Source organism: Bos javanicus, chromosome 25 (genome assembly GCF_032452875.1).
Source record: "Bos javanicus breed banteng chromosome 25, ARS-OSU_banteng_1.0, whole genome shotgun sequence".
NCBI classification, from domain to species: Eukaryota; Metazoa; Chordata; class Mammalia; order Artiodactyla; family Bovidae; genus Bos; species Bos javanicus.
The window spans coordinates 20,569,726-20,587,043 of record NC_083892.1 but is presented as its reverse complement, the minus strand read 5'-3'; positions in this window follow the sequence as shown (position 1 = coordinate 20,587,043).

Here is a 17,318-nt window from a genome sequence, read left to right as displayed (position 1 = left end):
ATAGTAAATCATGCACTTGCTTGTCCACATTGACTTCCTTTTTGATTGTTGGCATAGCTTCCTGGAGAACCATTTTCTTGGGAAATAGTGAAAGGCCACCCTCCTGATGACCGGTGGCTCTGGACACTGAGGCCATGGCTGACCTGGGATCTGAGAAGGACAGCATAGAGTATCAGTCCTTGCCCCTGTAGGGCAGGCAGGCTCAGGGCCACCACCAGAAGTGATTTTGACAATCTGCTACTTAGATTTTTCTTCCTATTCTTAGTAACAGAGGGTTGGGGATGCCCCAAAGAATCAGGGGACTAGACTAAGGATCTGCAGTTCTTACTGTTGATATCACTGTGTAGAGGAGGAAACTGAGGTTCAGAAAGGCTAATACAGGAGGTAGAACCCAAATGTTTCTGACCCTAGTCCAAGCATATCATTCCTTCTAGTCTCTTATCCACCTTCTCAAAAGCAAAGAGACTGAAGAAGGGCCAAAAGGTATAATGGATTCATTACAAAAAGTGGTCACAGTCCTTCTCTTCTCTGGATTCTTTTCCCTTGCAAGATGGCTCTGAAGTTCCCGCTATCAAGAGGCAGAGTTTATGTCCCTGCTCTGGAAACTGGGCTGGCCTTGTTACTCACTATGGAAGTGATCGTGTGCCAGGTCTGAGACTAGGCCTCAGGGGCTCCTGTGGGCTTCCATTCATTTCTTGCAAGCCTGCCACTGCCATGTGAAGTAGCCCAGGCTAGCCTTCTAGAGGGTGAGACACCTCATAGAGTAGAACTGAGGGTCCCAGCTGACTGCAGATACGTCAGATCACGTGTTAGCTGATGACCCAGATGAATGGATGGGTTCAGCCAACCCAGGGACTCATGAGCAACAATAAACGCTTATTGCCGTACACCCCTGAAGTTTTGTGGTTGTTTGTTACGCATCCCTGCTGTGGCATTAGATGTCTAATACAGGAAGCTATAGAGCCTCCATCCTGAAATGGTGCACAGTAGAAAGCTGGACAGCAGGATGGTGAAGCAGATTCAGTGAGTCACAAGGACTCTAGGAATCTGAAACCCTCTGAGGATTCTGCAGTCTGTGATGGATAGAACAGAAAGATACTGTCTAGTACTGGCCTCGGAGACATTGCCCTTGGAGAAAGAAAAAGGAAACCAACATTCTGTGCCAGGTGGTTTTTAAAGTGTTTTTTTCCCATTTTTTCCTCACATTATTTCACAGCAGAGTGAGGGCAAGGGACCTGCTCACAGTCACACAGCTAAGATGTGGCAGAGTAGGCATTCTCATCCAGGTCTGATGGACTCAAAGACCACCTTCATTTTAACTGACTCCATGTTCCATCTAGTCATTGAGCAAACATGTATTACGCTGGGCCCTGTGCTGAAGTTGGGATTTCCTAGTTGAATGGCAGACAACCTCTGTCCCCAGAGAATTATGGTGTTGGGGAGCTATGAGACAAATCTATTGAGAACACAATTCCCTCTCAGCAGAGAACTGCTAGGTCAGAGAGCTCTAGATTCAGGAATGTTTAATGGATGATGGTTTCCAATAATGTGATGTCTTTGACTCCCCATCTTCTTCCTCATCCAGCCATGCACTTGGGATTTGGGCCCTGGTTATGGACTTTCAGCAGGACTGAATTCAGGGCTACTGCTCAAGAATGGACTATGGAGAGGGCTCTAGGGTTATACTTGGATTAGACTTTGTTTGTGTCTGAATTGCCCTGGAAATTGTTGGGTCCTCACCTGGCTTGGATGTTGGCTAGCCTTGGAACTAAGTTTGTGCTCCGTTAGGCTGTGTATCTGGCTTTGAACACGGGGTTCTTAACTGAGCTGAATCTGAGATGGACCAGGCAGCTGGGCTCAGTGCCACTCCCAGGTAGCGACATCCTGGCCCGCCCCTCCGTGGTTGTCTTTTCCTTCTCTTTCTCAACCAGCCCCTAACATCTCACCTGTTGGGTGGTCTTCCTCATGCTGACTAAAAGAAGGCCATACTTCCTCCTCACCCAGGAGTAGATATAGAAAAGCCTGTTTTGCATGGTTCCTCAATCTATTTGCCACTTTCCCAAACAACTATATCACTTCCCTGACACTTGCTCTTGGTGACTCCTGATTAATCTGTGTCCTCGAATCTGGAGCCGGAGAACTCTAAGGACAGATTCTGATGGCAAAATGTCAAGGTGGTCCATTCCAAGAGCCTGTGCCTCTGGGTTGAAGGAGCCAGGGACTCCCCATGGTTTCCTTCTGGATGGCTAGGGCTGCCAGGCCAAGTACTGTGTGCAAAGCAAAATGAGAAAAACTGAGGACTTGGGATACTTTCTTAGATGGGTTTGTGTTTTTGGGGAGGTTCCCAATCAGAAAAGTTGGCAGCTGCCCTATTTCTGTAGGGTCCAGGCTTTCTACCCATGCTCAATATAAAGAGACAGATCCAGAAACAGGTTTAGCAGAAGGAGATGTCAAGACTCTAGGCTGGAGAAGACAGCATGGGTGAAGACAGGGCCACAGCTGGAAGCCACACTGAGAGAAGATAGAAGAGCAAGGAGATGGGAAATTTAATAATCACATTAAAAAATTAAACACCAGGCCCTAGTGGTTGTCGCTTTCCATCCGCTGAGATTCACAACACTTGACATCCAATTATAATTGTGGGTTCCTATAAAACAGCCCATTAACTGCAACAATAAATTACTCTCGCTTGTGTGGAGTAGGCCGCTGGCTTAGTAGCTGATACTGAGGATTATGGAAATTATTAACAATCAGCAGTGTCTCTCGGAGTCCTCCTGCTCTGGGGAAGATGTACAGGCCCTGGAGGAATGAAGACAGCTGCTGAGGAGTCTGAAATGACACGTTCTGGCGCAAAGGACAGCTGCTGTTGTCTTTGATGGAGGGAGGGCATCTCTCTCTGCTGGTCCTCAAGTTGCCATCTTATTCCCTCCTGAGGACCAGGGATGCAAAGACAGGGATGTACACCCCCATACCCACATCCACATCCCCTCCCCACGCAGGCACGCACGCACACACACACACACACACATTGTGTAATTCCTGCCAACAGCTCCTCCTGCTAAAGGAAAAATCAACATACACCGTGGATCCAAAGAAGCACTTTAAAATTCTTCGAGAGCTTCTTTCATTCTTTATTAGAGTGGGCCTCCTCCCCTGCTGCCCATTCCTCCTTCTCCTCTCGGGCAGCACTACTTTCTGTGAGGGGCGGGCCAGCCAAGGCACCTTGGGTGAGCTGTCTGGCCTCGCCCACAAGGTGGACAGGACATGCTCAGCCCTGATGGAGTTTTCTGTCAGTGTGTCCATTTACCATCTTGCAGGAACTCCCCAGAACTTCTTACCTATTCTTTCTTTTCTAAGGTTACTACTATGATTCTTAATTTTCACTACTTCAGTGGAATTTGGAGAAGGAATAGAGAGATAAACATGTGGGTTAAATCCACCCTCTGGAAACTAGAAGTTGTTCATTGCATTTGAAAATTAGATAAGTTGGTTTTTTTTTTTTTTTAAAGAATATGTAATATGAGTGACTGTTTTGCCAAACATTTGACATATATTAGTCTTTGACATTAATCTTCCTGAGAATTCTGTGAGGTAAGGACTACCATTAACAGCCCTTTTTATAGATGAGGAAACTAAGTCTTTTGGCTAAAACCAGTGTTTCTTTATTACCATTTTTTAAAAATAAAATGTAATGCCTTTTACATACAACCTGGGAATGACTGAAGGCGGGAGGAGAATAGGACGACAGAGGATGAGATGTTTGGATGGCATCACCAACTCAATGGACATGAGTTCGAGTATACTCTGGAAGTTGGTGATGGACAGGGAGGCCTGGCATGCTGCAGCCCATGGGGTCTCAAAGAGTCAGACATGACTGAGCAACTGAACTGAACTGAGTGAATGCCTTTTAAAATCACAAGAAAATATGAAATAAGAATAATTCTTTATTCTTGGCTTACATCTCAGCACAATCTTGATTTAAATTCCCGAATCTTAGTTTTTTTCTTCCCCCCTGTAATTTTGTTCTCCTTACGCATCTTTAGAGAGAGAGATCTTGTCCATTCCTGGGTTTTAAACAGAATAGATTCTGGCAGTGAGCTCACAATATCCTTGTTTGATCTATTTGTCTCAGACAAATGGGAGATGGGGAAGCTTGTATTTTTGTAGTTTTCCTTTGCTAGTTTGGGGCTTTGGTTGCCTGTGGTGAGTAGGAAGTGAATTTCTGGGAGTCAGCATTGCAGAAGAGAAGTTTCCTGCTGGGCAAAGCAGTTTCCTTTCTGAGTTTATTTTGGCAGCAGAAGTTAGTAGGGCACTGCCCTCTCCTCTAAGTGCCCTCATTAGGAGCTCAGTGCGAAAGTGCCTCCAGTGGCTTGGCCTGCTGCCAGGGGACTCAGCTCCCTGGGCCTGTGTCCTGCCCTGCCCCCATCACCCTGAGCTGGGGTTCTATGTGGACATTCCACATTATGCTTGTTGCTTGGCAAGATTCCTGTTTCCTGGGTCTGACCACCACCCCCCCAACCCACTCATTTTTATTTATTCGCCTGTGATCATTTCAGTTGAAATTTCTGAAGGAGTTAAAAGCATGTGCTTGACTAGTTATAATAAAAAATGCAAATCTTAAATTTCCTTTGAACAAGAAAGGGAACCAAAAGGATAAAACCCCAAATGTATATCTGGGCGGTGGAGTTTTGGATGATTTTTATATTTTCCTTGGCAATTTTTCTGATCTCAGCTAGGAATCTATCATTTTCACTTAATAGATTTTTAATCTTTTAATTTCAAAATTTCAAACATATAAAAAATAGCATAATAGACATTCATGCACCGTAGAAATTTAACAAATGTTAACATTTGCCCTATTTGCTGTAGATCTTTCCTTTTTACATTTCTTTCTTTTATAATCAAAGGTTTCACTTTAACAATCCGAGAAAGTTAACTCAGGCACTCTCTAAAGTTTTCTTGGAAATAACTTTTTTCTTGACAGTGGAGAGGCAGCAAACACTGGCAATGGGAGGCCTGGTACCTGGCTGTCCAGGGACCCACGTAAGATTCTGGGGCACTGCTGCTGTTGCCAGAGGCCCCAAGAGGGCAGCTGGGGGAACAGACACAACTTTGATGCCTGGAAAGTTTTCTCCCAGTTCCAGAGTCTAGTGACCTCCATGCCTGCCTTACAGAGAGCCTCCCCACTCCAGGTGGGTTCTGCAGACTAATATCCCCTGGAGCTGCTTTTGCTGTTGTTGTTGTTTTGGGGAGGAGGAAAATCCTTAGTACTGTCTCTCTCTCTTTTTAATTGTTTTTATTGAGATATAACTGTATTTCAAAACCTGCACGTGTTTAATTTACACAATTTGATGAGTTTGGACATTTGCATATACCTGTGATACCAATCCCACCATCAAGGTGATAAACATATTCATCATCACCTCCAAAAGTTTCTTTGTGTCCCTTTATGATCTACTTACTATTATATTATTACGGGATGAACACTTACCATGAGATTTATCCATTTAACAAAATTTGAAGTGCACAGTAGCAGAGTGTTTACCAAATGAACTGTTACATAGAGCACATTTCTAGACTTGTTCATCGTGCATAACTGAAACTTCATACCTGATGAGCAATAACACCTTATTTCTCCCTTCCCCACTGGCAGAGTTTTAGAAGTGAAGAAATGCACTGTTCTTCTTCTCATACGTTCATGTACATAGGAGTCACCTGAAGATCGTGTTAACTGTGGATTCTGACCCAGCAGGTCTGAAGTGGGGCCTGAGAGTCTGCATTTCTGAGAGTTCCCAGGGAATGCTGATGGTTCTGGTCTGCAGAACTCATTCTGGGTAGCAGCGCCTCCAAGAACGTGGTGTAGTCCCCAGACTGAAGCAGGCCATCCTGGTTATACACAGCTGGAATCTGTTCTCCTTGGTCACAGCCGATGTTGTACAGGTCTTTTTAATCTTTTGACTATTGCCCTGCTCCTGAAGAAAACATCTGACCACAAGAATACCTTAGGTTTTGCTCTCAGTTTTGAGTGCCCCAAGTATTACAAACGATTATCATTAACTCTTTGAATAGAATCCGTCAAGGTAAATGCAAAGTGTAATCTATTCTAGCTAGAAAACCAAGATAAATTTCTTTGTCTCAAATCACTGTCCATTATTAGCATATCCCAAAGTGAGACGAATGCCTCACTGTTGGTATGTGAGAGAATTGTAGGTAGCACATTGATAATTTTTTTTAATTTAAAATACTTGTTAGGATTTGAGGGAGCCAATAAAGCACAACCCTACTCTTTCCACCTGAGTTCTTTTTCATTTTTTAGTTGAAGTATAGTTGTTTTATAATGTTTTGTTAGTCTCAGGTGTATAGCAGAGTGATTCAGTGTATATATGAATTCAAAGTGTATATATGTATACACACACACATATATATTATTGTCCAGATTCTTTTCCCTTAGAGGTCATTATAAAATATTTAGTATAGTTTCCTTCACTATACCGTAGGTCCTTCTTGGTTGTCTATTTTATATATTGTAATGTGTGTATGTTAATCCCAAACTCCTAATTTATCCCTCCTCTCCTTTCTTCTCTGGTAACCAGAAGTTTGTTTTCTATGTCTGTGGGTCTATTTCTGTTTTGTAAATAGGTTCATTTGTATCACTTTTATAGATTCCACATATACGTGATATCCTATGATATTTGTCTTTCTCTGTCTGGCTTACTTCACTTAGTATAATAATGGATCCATTCATTTACTTGAATTCTGAGCCAACTGAGAAAAAAAGATAAAGCCCAAGGCAGATGAGAGATTACAATGACATTTTATTATGACAAAGGCTAAGCTGAAACCTGGTTTTGTTAGCTTCAGGCATCCTTACTAATGCTCTCCCCACCTCGCTGGCATTGTGGGAAGCCCACCTCAGGGAAAGTGAGTCTGAAGAGCAGACCCACCTACCCAGATCACTGCCTGACTCCTGTTTGGGTGGAGAGGGAAGGAGAAAGAGACAGAAACTAGGATTTTTGATAAATTAGCTCCACCTAGCCAATCAAGAAATGTGGACTGTGCTCACCCACCAGGTAAATTCTCACCCCTCTGGGGAAAGGAGAAAGGATAGACAAGAATCTAGGAGTGTTTTGTAGAAATTCCTTCTCTTTGAAATCAGAGAAATGGGGGAAAGACAATCGCTCATAGTAATGATTGTGCTTTTGTATTTTAATTAGAATTAGTGGCACTGATTCTCCATGTATGATAGAAACATAAGGTTTCCTTTGAAAATAAATTTAAGTGAACAAAAAGAAGATGATTAAAAGAGAAAGATTAAGATAATAATAGTACAGGTAATATGTGGCTATAGAAAAAATTGTATCAAATGTCTAAAGTTTGGGAAATAATTGGTCCAATTAATATTCCCTGAAATTTCAATGCCACATTTCATCTTCAAAAACTGCAGATCAGGCTCTCCCATTCTAATGTTCTCCTAAGGCAGCTTTAACTCAGTTATTTGACCATTGATCACAGTTTGACTCTGTTTCACTCAATAGAGAGTGGTTAGAACAAATAAACTAAGGCCCTTGATATATTATTGACTTTGATTTCATATATATAAATCATTTATGGGTCAAGTCATATGATCTTAATAGTATTGATCCAAAGCTTTTAATTCTGTCTCCTCCTTCCTCCCTCCTTCTCCTCTCTCTCTTTCATTTTTTTCCCCTAAATTCACTGTGAGATAGAATAGCAAATTCTTACTTTTTTAATGGCATAAAATAAGACTGTGTCCTTCAATAATTTGATGCAGTTTCTATGTGAATTAGAAACATGGCCTATGGCCAAAGGAAACAAGACCGGTATACTTTGATCTCCCAGATGTCCAGGTTATAGTCACAGGTCCCAGGAGACAAGAGGAAGCAGTCAAACCTGTAGGCTAAATGGTAACAGGTAGAATGAGCTAAATGTGAATTATGCCAAAAAGAAAACCTGCATTTGGCAAAGAAAAAAAAAAAAAAAAATCTTGACATCCAAATGGGAAATATTAAATTATCCTACTCAAAAGGTTTATTCACTCAGTTACCTGGGGGCCATTCTGCTGCTGAATTTTCCCAAAAGATTAATTGCTATACGCTTGTACTCAAAATTGAAAGTAGTCTCCAAATATGTTTATACAAGGGGTGACAGCTCCTCCCACTAAAAAGTCTCTCTGAGAAGATGGGTCATCTTATATTTGAGTCCTTATTATGTATCCAATTTAAAGGACATTCTCTAAATTACTTATTTTGAACCATGAGGATACCTGAAGTGAGCTGATTCAATGCTAATTTAGGATATTGTATAGGCCATTTAACTTATATGTGGAGTACTTCATGAGAATGATGTACTGGACTGGACTGGAAGAAGCACAAGCTGGAATCAAGACTGCCGGGAGAAATATCAATAACCTCAGATATGCAGATGACACCACCCTTATGGCAGAAAGTGAAGAGGAACTAAAAAGCCTCTTGATGAAAGTGAAAGTGGAGAGTGAAAAAATAGGCTTAAAGCTCAACATTCAGAAAATGAAGATCATGGCATCTGGTCCCATCGCTTCATGGGAAATAGATGGGGAAACAGTGGAAACAGTGTCAGACTTTATTTTTCTGGGCTCCAAAATCACTACAGATGGTGACTGTAGCCATGAAATTAAAAGGCGCTTACTCCTTGGAAGGAAAGTTATGACCAACCTAGATAGCATATTCAAAAGCAGAGACATTACTTTGCCAACAAAGGTTCGTCTAGTCAAGTCTATGGTTTTTCCTGTGGTCATGTATGGATGTGAGAGTTGGACTGTGAAGAAGGCTGAGCGCCGAAGAATTGATGCTTTTGAACTGTGGTGTTGGAGAAGACTCTTGAGAGTCCCTTGGACTGCAAGGAGATCCAACCAGTCTATTCTGAAGGAGATCAGCCCTGGGATTTCTTTGGAAGGAATGATGTTAAAGCTGAAACTCCAGTACTTTGGCCACCTCATGCGAAGAGTTGACTCATTGGAAAAGACTCTGATGCTGGGAGGGATTGGGGGCAAGAGGAGAAGGGGATGACAGAGGATGAGATGGCTGGATGGCATCACCAACTCGATGGACGTGAGTCTGAGTGAACTCCGGGAGCTGGTGATGGACAGGGAGGCCTGGCGTGCTGTGATTCATGGGGTCGCAAAGAGTCAGACACGACTGAACGACTGATCTGATCTGATCTGATCTGATAGGCCATTGGATGGACTTGATAACAGAAAAGACAAAGAAATTTAACACTGATTCAATCATTATTTCTTGAGATGTGAACTCACAGTGCAAGTGTTAGATGTAAAAGATTATCTTAAATGAAATGTTGAATGATCATGATGACAGAATCATGACTTCTTGTGTCCTGGGAATGGGTGCATGGGACTGGGAGACCACCATGGCAGAGAAGTGTTAGATTAATTCAAATGAGGTCTTGATGCCGAAAATTAATGAGAACAATTTAAATAATATCATCTCATGAAGATACAAGAAGGGGAACAAAGCAGTATTTTGAATCCTTTTAACTGTCCAGATAATGTGATTTTAAATACATCTGAGGAAGAAAAAAAAAATGAGACATTACAAGTAGCTAGCTCACTATTGCCTCTAAATTTCTACAAATCTCTGTTGGGTCGAACCATGTAAGACTGCCATTTTTGCATGTGAATGTTGGCATTTTCACATGGTTCAACTTCACAGACTGAAGTTGGTAATATATATGAAAACGTATTATTGGGAACACGATGGGCCACCCAAACTTTGGGGTCACTTTATATGCAGATATGTACCCTTCAAAGTGAAAGAGGGACTTTGGAATTTTTTTAACTGCGGAATCTTTAAGGTTAGGGCCATGACAATATTTTGGAGATTTACTGAATTTTTAATTAACCGAGGACCATTTAGGAGACAAACTCTCGGCTTTGTCAATAGTTATTTCAATAACACTTCGTTTTTTAGAATAATAAAAATTTTAGTTGTTTTTGTTATAAATGATCACTTTTGTTCACCATTTGCCCAATTTCTTTATTAGGAGTCTACTTTCACTTGAAGTCATAGAATACTTGTCTTGCGTAGGCTCACTAGTGATATCCGTGGGTGCATCATTTGCCTGCAGCCAATGCCAGAATCAGGTGACTGTTGCTCTAGGAAGAATAAAGTCATAATTTATCCCTCTCAGGATTTGCCAGGCTTTATCCGTCTATTCACTGAGACTAGCTATCATTTGCATCAGTGGAACCTTGATCCCCCACAGAATCTTCTTAATAGACTCATGTTTATATCACTTTATGTAAGAAAACGGCTTCCCTGGTGGCTCAGAGGGTAAAGAATATGCCTGCAATGTGGGAGACCTGGGTTCGATCCCTGGGTCAGGAAAATGCCCTGGAGAATGAAATGGCAATCCACTCCAATATTCTTGCCTGGAGAATTCCATGGACAGAGGAGCTTGGTGGACTACAGTCCATGGAGTCTCAAAGAGTCAGATATGACTGAGTGACTAACACATACTATCTAAGACAAATATGGGGATATTCCAGGAGTTACTGTAAAAATAATTATCAAGAATATGTTTTATTGACCACTAGCTCTCCCCTAGGAAATTGATTCTCTCTCCCTTGAGCTCACAGCATTAGGTCATATGAAGCACATTACCCATCCGTTGTTCTCTTTGCCTTGATTGTTCAGAAACTCAGAGCCGTGTTTGAGCTCAATCATCATGGAACATTTATCACAAACATTTCTTGATATGATTCTATCTTTCTCTTGATAATTTAACTTCTGACCTGGAATTTTATGTTGATCCTTGCAGCAACTCGACTCTCCAAAGTTAGTTTAATTTTCAAGGGAAGGCTTGGGTCAAATCTCAAGCTTTTGTTGCCACAGACAAAACACTCAGACTTTACGCCGATCTTATCTTCATTTCTCAGATATTATTTTCCTGCACTTAAAGAATGTTAGCTAAAAGCCACCACATGTCTTTTCTTCATTCCCAGGTCTAACAGCCTTTGTTGATGTCAAGTTCTTCCTAAAAGACGATTTAAATTTTCATACTGCAGCATAAGTCTCTTCCTCACAAAGAGGGAATTGGAGTGAGAATTATAGATTTGAGTCCTGGCTGTGAGACCCTAGACAACTAGCTTAAAAAATCTTTGGGTGTCAATTTCTTCCCTCTGCAAAGCAGAAATACGAATCTTAGTTATTATAAAGAGAAAATTATGTAAAGTATATGAAAGGACTTTGTGCCCTTAAACAAGTTTATAAGTCAGGTTAATATCATTCAAAGGCAGGAGAAAGATGAAGTCCTGTATAAATATCTTTGTTTCCCTTGATATTTTGCCTCTGTCATTTTATCTTCATGTCTCCATGTTACCTGGAGTTCTCTTGCTGGACCTTTGCCCAAGGGCTCTGAGTGTCTACAGCCTCTGGAAAGAAGGTTCAAGACTCTGAAGGTGGCATAAGGTGCCTTGAAAAGCCACTTGAGGAGCCTAGAATGGACCCCACTGGGACAGGGTTGATCTGTGTAGAGGGAACTACAGGGCTCATACTGGGCTCTGACAGAGCCAGATGCCCAGCCTGGAAGGACAGCCAGGTCGGGGGCTGAGGAGCTGTGGCCAAGCTGCAAATGCATCCTTTGTTTCAGGCTTAGTGGGGAAAAGAGCCTCTTTCCAGAAGCCCAAGGGCAGGACTGCAGGCAAGTTGCCAGCTCCACTGCAGGGCTGAGCCTGCGTCAATCACACTGGTGCTCCTCAGACAAGCTGAGGTGTGCTGGGCGGGCCATGCCCACAAAGCGTGTGTCAGTCAGCCGTGATCCAATTAGCCATGTGTCATCAATCATGTTGTGGTTAGACGTGGATCAGCCTGACACGTGTCAGTCACACAGACTCGTCTCCCATCCTCCAAGGGACATAGGAGTGAAATGAGTGTCAGTCACACACATGCCCACTGGGTGCGCTCCTGCCAAACCCTCTGCAGAGTGAGGGAGGGGCCGCAACCATGTGGCCCCAGCAAGGAGGAAGGTGGATGTAGGAATTAAAAACTGCTGGCAGCTCTCCCATCCTCCCCTGCTTTTCTTTTGCCACCTTTCACTCATGGTCTTGTCCCTTCTCAGGCAGCCTGAGTGTGTGTGTGTGTGTGTGTGTGTGTGTGTGTGTATGCATGCATGCAGGGGTTGTATGCCAAGTGAGGAAGGCAAGTAAAGGGAGTTGCCTCTTACTCAGAGAGTGGGTCTAAAGCTAACAAAGGCAGGGAAGCCAAATTGCCTGCAGAAATGTCCCCAGTCTAACACTACCACTTTTATCTTCCATCATTGCTATGGATTTGTTTATTTATCCACTTGGACAATTAAGACAGCAGTTGGCTTGTTTTTAGGGACCATGGAGGGTGAGGAATAAATAATAATCTACATCAGCATCACAATCAGAGGGGCAAAATGCTCGCACGTGGTGATGGGCGTGGAGGGGGATGGAGGGGACGGAAAATCCCAGCATCCTCTCATGGTCACTGTCATGGAGCAAGATGACGGATAGAATTGCTCACACTGTTTAAATCACCGCTCCTCTTCTCTCTCTGACAGAATATAATTGAATTTAAGTCAATTAAATACTTGTCTGACGTGGCTGCCTCACATCATCAGATAAAGCGCAATCTGACTTGTTTTAGAAGTGTTGAAAATATCAGTCCAGTGTCCCCAGCTCAGGTCTCATCCAGGCAGTGGTGCATAACAAGGATCCAGGGCTCCTCATTTTCTCAAGTGCTTCCTGGCTGGGGAAGCAGGGAATGAGAGATTTTATGGTGGTGGTGTGCCAGAGCTAAGGAGGCAGCCTCTGGAGAGACGGTTCAGCACTGCATTGAATGATGTCACATCAGTAGCTTGTAATTGCCTCCAGTGGGTGCATTTACACCAGGGAAATTGGCAAATTCTACAAAGCAGATATTCCCCTCATTGCCCACCGTGCTCCCTTCAGAGAACTGATCTACTAGCTGGAGATGCAGGCTGGGAGAAGTTGATTCTGGAGACATTTGCCTTGAGAGATCAAGTGCAAGAGATAGGGAGACAAACAGAAGGTCTCAAAGTGGGTGGAACTGGAAGATGGTTGTGGGAGATTTTCAGGACTTGTTGGAATATATCAGTAATCTAAGAGACAGATTTTTCAAATTGTTGGAGGCTATTGTTACGAAGATTGTTAATTGCCTTCTCAGTATCCATTCTCTTATTTTTCCTTAGTGTCAAAATCCTGGGTTGTCAGGGAGGTAATATGTTTAGTTAACAGACTATATTTTCTTAGGCCATTTTTCAGATAACAGTAGTCCATGAGATGTAAGTATAAGTTACTGAGTAGAATATCTAGGAAATCTCCTCAGATGGGGTTGAATTGATTAGCAGGAGTGTTTTTCTAACTTTCTTTTTACCTTCTTTCTGACTGGAACAGAGATGTGGTGGCTGGAGCAACAGCATCCATTTTGGGCCATGAGGATACAAGCCAATGGACTAAAGGTGATGTACTAGTGAAGTTGCGCAGTTGTGTCTGACTCTTTGTGACCCCATGGACTGTAGCCTACCAGGCTCCTCTGTCCATGGGATTTTCCAGGCAATAGTACTGGAATCTTCCCAACCCAGGGATTGAACCCAGGTCTCCGGCATTGTAGACAGACGCTTTACCATCTGAGCCACCAGGGAAGTTGATGTACTAGACAGAAGGCATCTGAATCCCTGTTAAGAGAGCTGCTGTACCAGTACTAGACTGTCCAACTCCAGAGTTCTTTAATTTGAGAAAATAAATCCCTAATTTATTTAAGCTACTGTTGTCAATAAAAAGCAGTCAAGCATATAGGAATATATATATTCCTAAATGGCACAGTCATATTTCCGTTTCATTCTAAGCTGTTTTGGAGGCTGAGGTATATGTTTCCTTTCTTCCTTCCTCCCTCCCTCTCCCTTTCTTTCCTTCCTTCTTTTCTTGTTTCTCCCAAATGAAAAAAGCAGTATGTTCTCCTTATTTATCAGGAAGCCAATTTTATCAAGAACCAAATTCGTTGTTCAAGTGTGAGAGGCCCCTTGGGGCATCTATTTATCCACCTGAATTGGTTCTTTGGCTCTCCAGGGCTGGGCAATGGGAGGTGGAGTGAGAGGGAGAGAGGACGTTTGTCTCCCATAGAAGGCATCTAAGCAGACTAGTGGCTCATCTTATCCTGGAAAAAGAGTGGCTTTGCATTTCTGCCCTTAGTATTGGGTAGGCAGGTGTGGGGTCCACTCTGAATTTTTTGTGGAAAAATTGAGACTAGCCCTTGAACTGGGATGTGGTGTGGATAGGCCTAGGGTCCAATCCAGTGACTGGAATTTAGCCCAGTGCCCTTAATCCTTGTTTCTGGTTGTCCTGACCTAGAAAAACAGGTTCCCGCAGCATTTCAGACTGGCATATAACACTCTTCTCCAAAGGATGAATTCCTCAGCATTCTTTAAGACATGGCTCCACTGCCACTTCCTGCACGGAAGTCCTCGTCCTCTTCCCTGAGCGCTCATCACATACTTGCAGCTTATTATGTTATAGAGTAATTGTTTATGTGTCTCTCATCCTCATTAGTCTGGGAGCTCCGAGGAGGAAACAGGAACAAACGTTCACACAACTGTGTATCCTCGGTGTCTGCCTAAATTGTTCAGTAAATATTTGCAGAACAAAAGAAATCCCATCGATTCCTACTTTTTCTGTATTTCATCTAGTAGGTTCTTTACCAAATTTGAAGACCAGACCCCATAATGTCCTTTTTGTTTCTGGGAGATGTAATGTCATTACAGCTGTGGTGTCTAATAAACGAGCTGAGCTTTATTCAAGAGGTGGTGAGATTTTACAACTGGAGATGGAGCAGGAAGGGGATCCATGTTCTTTCTCATGAAGTCCTCGCTGACTGTGTTAACGCCGCCTTCCTTTACGCCACCCTTCATCTTGCATTCTCTCCAATTACTGCACCGGACTCACTCGCTCACCCATCTCTCTTGAGAGGAATGCCTGGGTTGACTCCTACCTCTACTACTTGTATGAACTTGACTTTCTTCACTTTGTTCAGCCTGTTTCCTCACCTCAAAGATTGGAATGATGTCAATATCAGTTACCACTTTTGAATGTGATTCTCAAACTTCACATGAATTGACATGTCTAATCCTCATAAAACCACTATGATGTGGGTACTATTTTTAGCACCTCTGTTTCACAGATCGGGGAAACTGGCACAGTGAGCATCAAATAACTTGCCCAAGATCCCAGAGTAAGGGAGTGGTGAGTCAGAGTCAGAACTCAGTCCCTGCTCTTAACCATCACGCCCATCTGTCCAGTATTTACACTTTGAAACAAGACTTGCTTTGTAGGGTTGATAAGACATGGAAGGCATTGCAGTCACATGAGATGTTCCCTTCTGGTTAGCCTGCCTCCAGCTTCCCTGAACCAACAACCTCCAGGGCACACCTGGAGCCTTCCCAACGAAGACTCCTTGCTATGGAAGTTTTTTTTTTTAATATATATAACATTAAAAATGTAATGGATTCATTTTGATATTTGGCAAAACTAATACAATTATGTAAAGTTTAAAAATAAAATAAAATTTAAAAAAATTAAAAAATTAAAAAAAAATTTTAATTGAAGGATAATTGCTTTATGGAATTTTGTGGTTTTCTGTCATATATCAATAAGAATCAGCCATTGGTAACACCCATGTCCCCTCCCTCCTGGACCTCCCTTCCATCTCCCTCCCCATCCCACTCTTCAGTCTGTCACAGAGCCCCTGTTTGAGTTCCCTGAGTCATACGGCAAATTCCCATTGGCTACCTATTTTACATATGGTGTTGTAAATTTCCATGTTACTCTTTCTGTACATCTCCCCTTCTCCCTCCTCCCCTCCCCCCATGTCCATAGGTCTGTTTTCTATGTCTGTTTCTCTATTGCTGCCCTGAAAATAAATTCACTATGGTGGTTTTGTGTCAGGAGGCTCTTTGTGTGTTCTCTTTCGGGTGATCTCAATGACTTCCACACTCCTGTTACGCTAGTGGAATGAGCCATCATGAATTGTGGGCTCTAGGGTGGAAGGAACCTGATTCTCTGGTATTTGGGAATTTCTGTGCACCCTGTACTGTTAGTGAGAGAGAAAAACACACTTCAAACACACACACACACACACACACAGAGGCCTGGAGGAGCCTTCTTCGTTTCAGATTTGAATAGCCAGACTTCATCTATTTAAACCACACTAATTTGGAGTTTGTGCAAGTTTGCCCTCAGGCAGCCTGGTGAAAGGATATATTTGCACTGGATTAAAAGTCAGAGTTTGCTCAACAGACCCGTGTATACACCTGCCTTCACTTGTTTAAACTAGGATTTTTAAGGTACTTTAGCATCTTTTATTTGCATATGATGATTGATACATTAATTACAATAGATCCTGACCTATTCATTAATACTTAGAGGCTACTTAGTCTGGGAGGTCTGAGAATGCTTATAATGCAAAGGAATAAAGCTGCATTTGTGCATACAAAATTCGGAAATTTCATCAGTTCTAATTCCTGATCAGGATAAACAAGCACATTTCACAGTTTCTTGGGTATTTCCTCTGGGTCCCATTGTAATTCTGTCTCCTTCTGGCTACCACCTTGTCCAGGATCACAGGACACCAAATACTTTTGCAGGGGAATGTACAAGGGCAATTCATTAATGTCCATATCCAACTCATTCTTCTTCTGGTCCCCAGAGGTTCAGTGCCCAGTTTCTGGGTGGTGGTAGCTCCCACTGGCCTCTGTCCCCCTTCTCCATGCCCATGGGGGATGCTTGGAACCATGGATTAATTGGTACCATATTCTCAGTCATTTGATTTTCCTAAGTAATTTCCTAATATGCTTGGGGTAGAAAAACGTACTCAGACACAGAGCTAATATCTCAGGCTTTTGTAAGTCTTGTAAGTCAGACTCTTATTTTCAGGAGCCTTCCATGATGCCTGACAGAGCAGACAAAGGGCAAAGGGACCCCTGGAGGTTCAGCAATCCTTCCCAGCTACCTGTGGGTCCTGTGGAGCTATCTGGCAAGTGTCCCAGAAGTCCAGTTCCATGAGACATTCCTGTCCATGTCACCAGACTTCCAACATCCATTCATCCACTTACACATTCATCCCTCAAACATTTGCTGTGTGCCTAATGCATATCAGCAAGATTCAGTCTTGACTCTCAGGGAGTTCAGGGTCTATGGTCAAGACAGGCATTTATACAAGTAATGATACTCTAATGTGATAAAAGCTAGAACTGAGATGTATACAAAC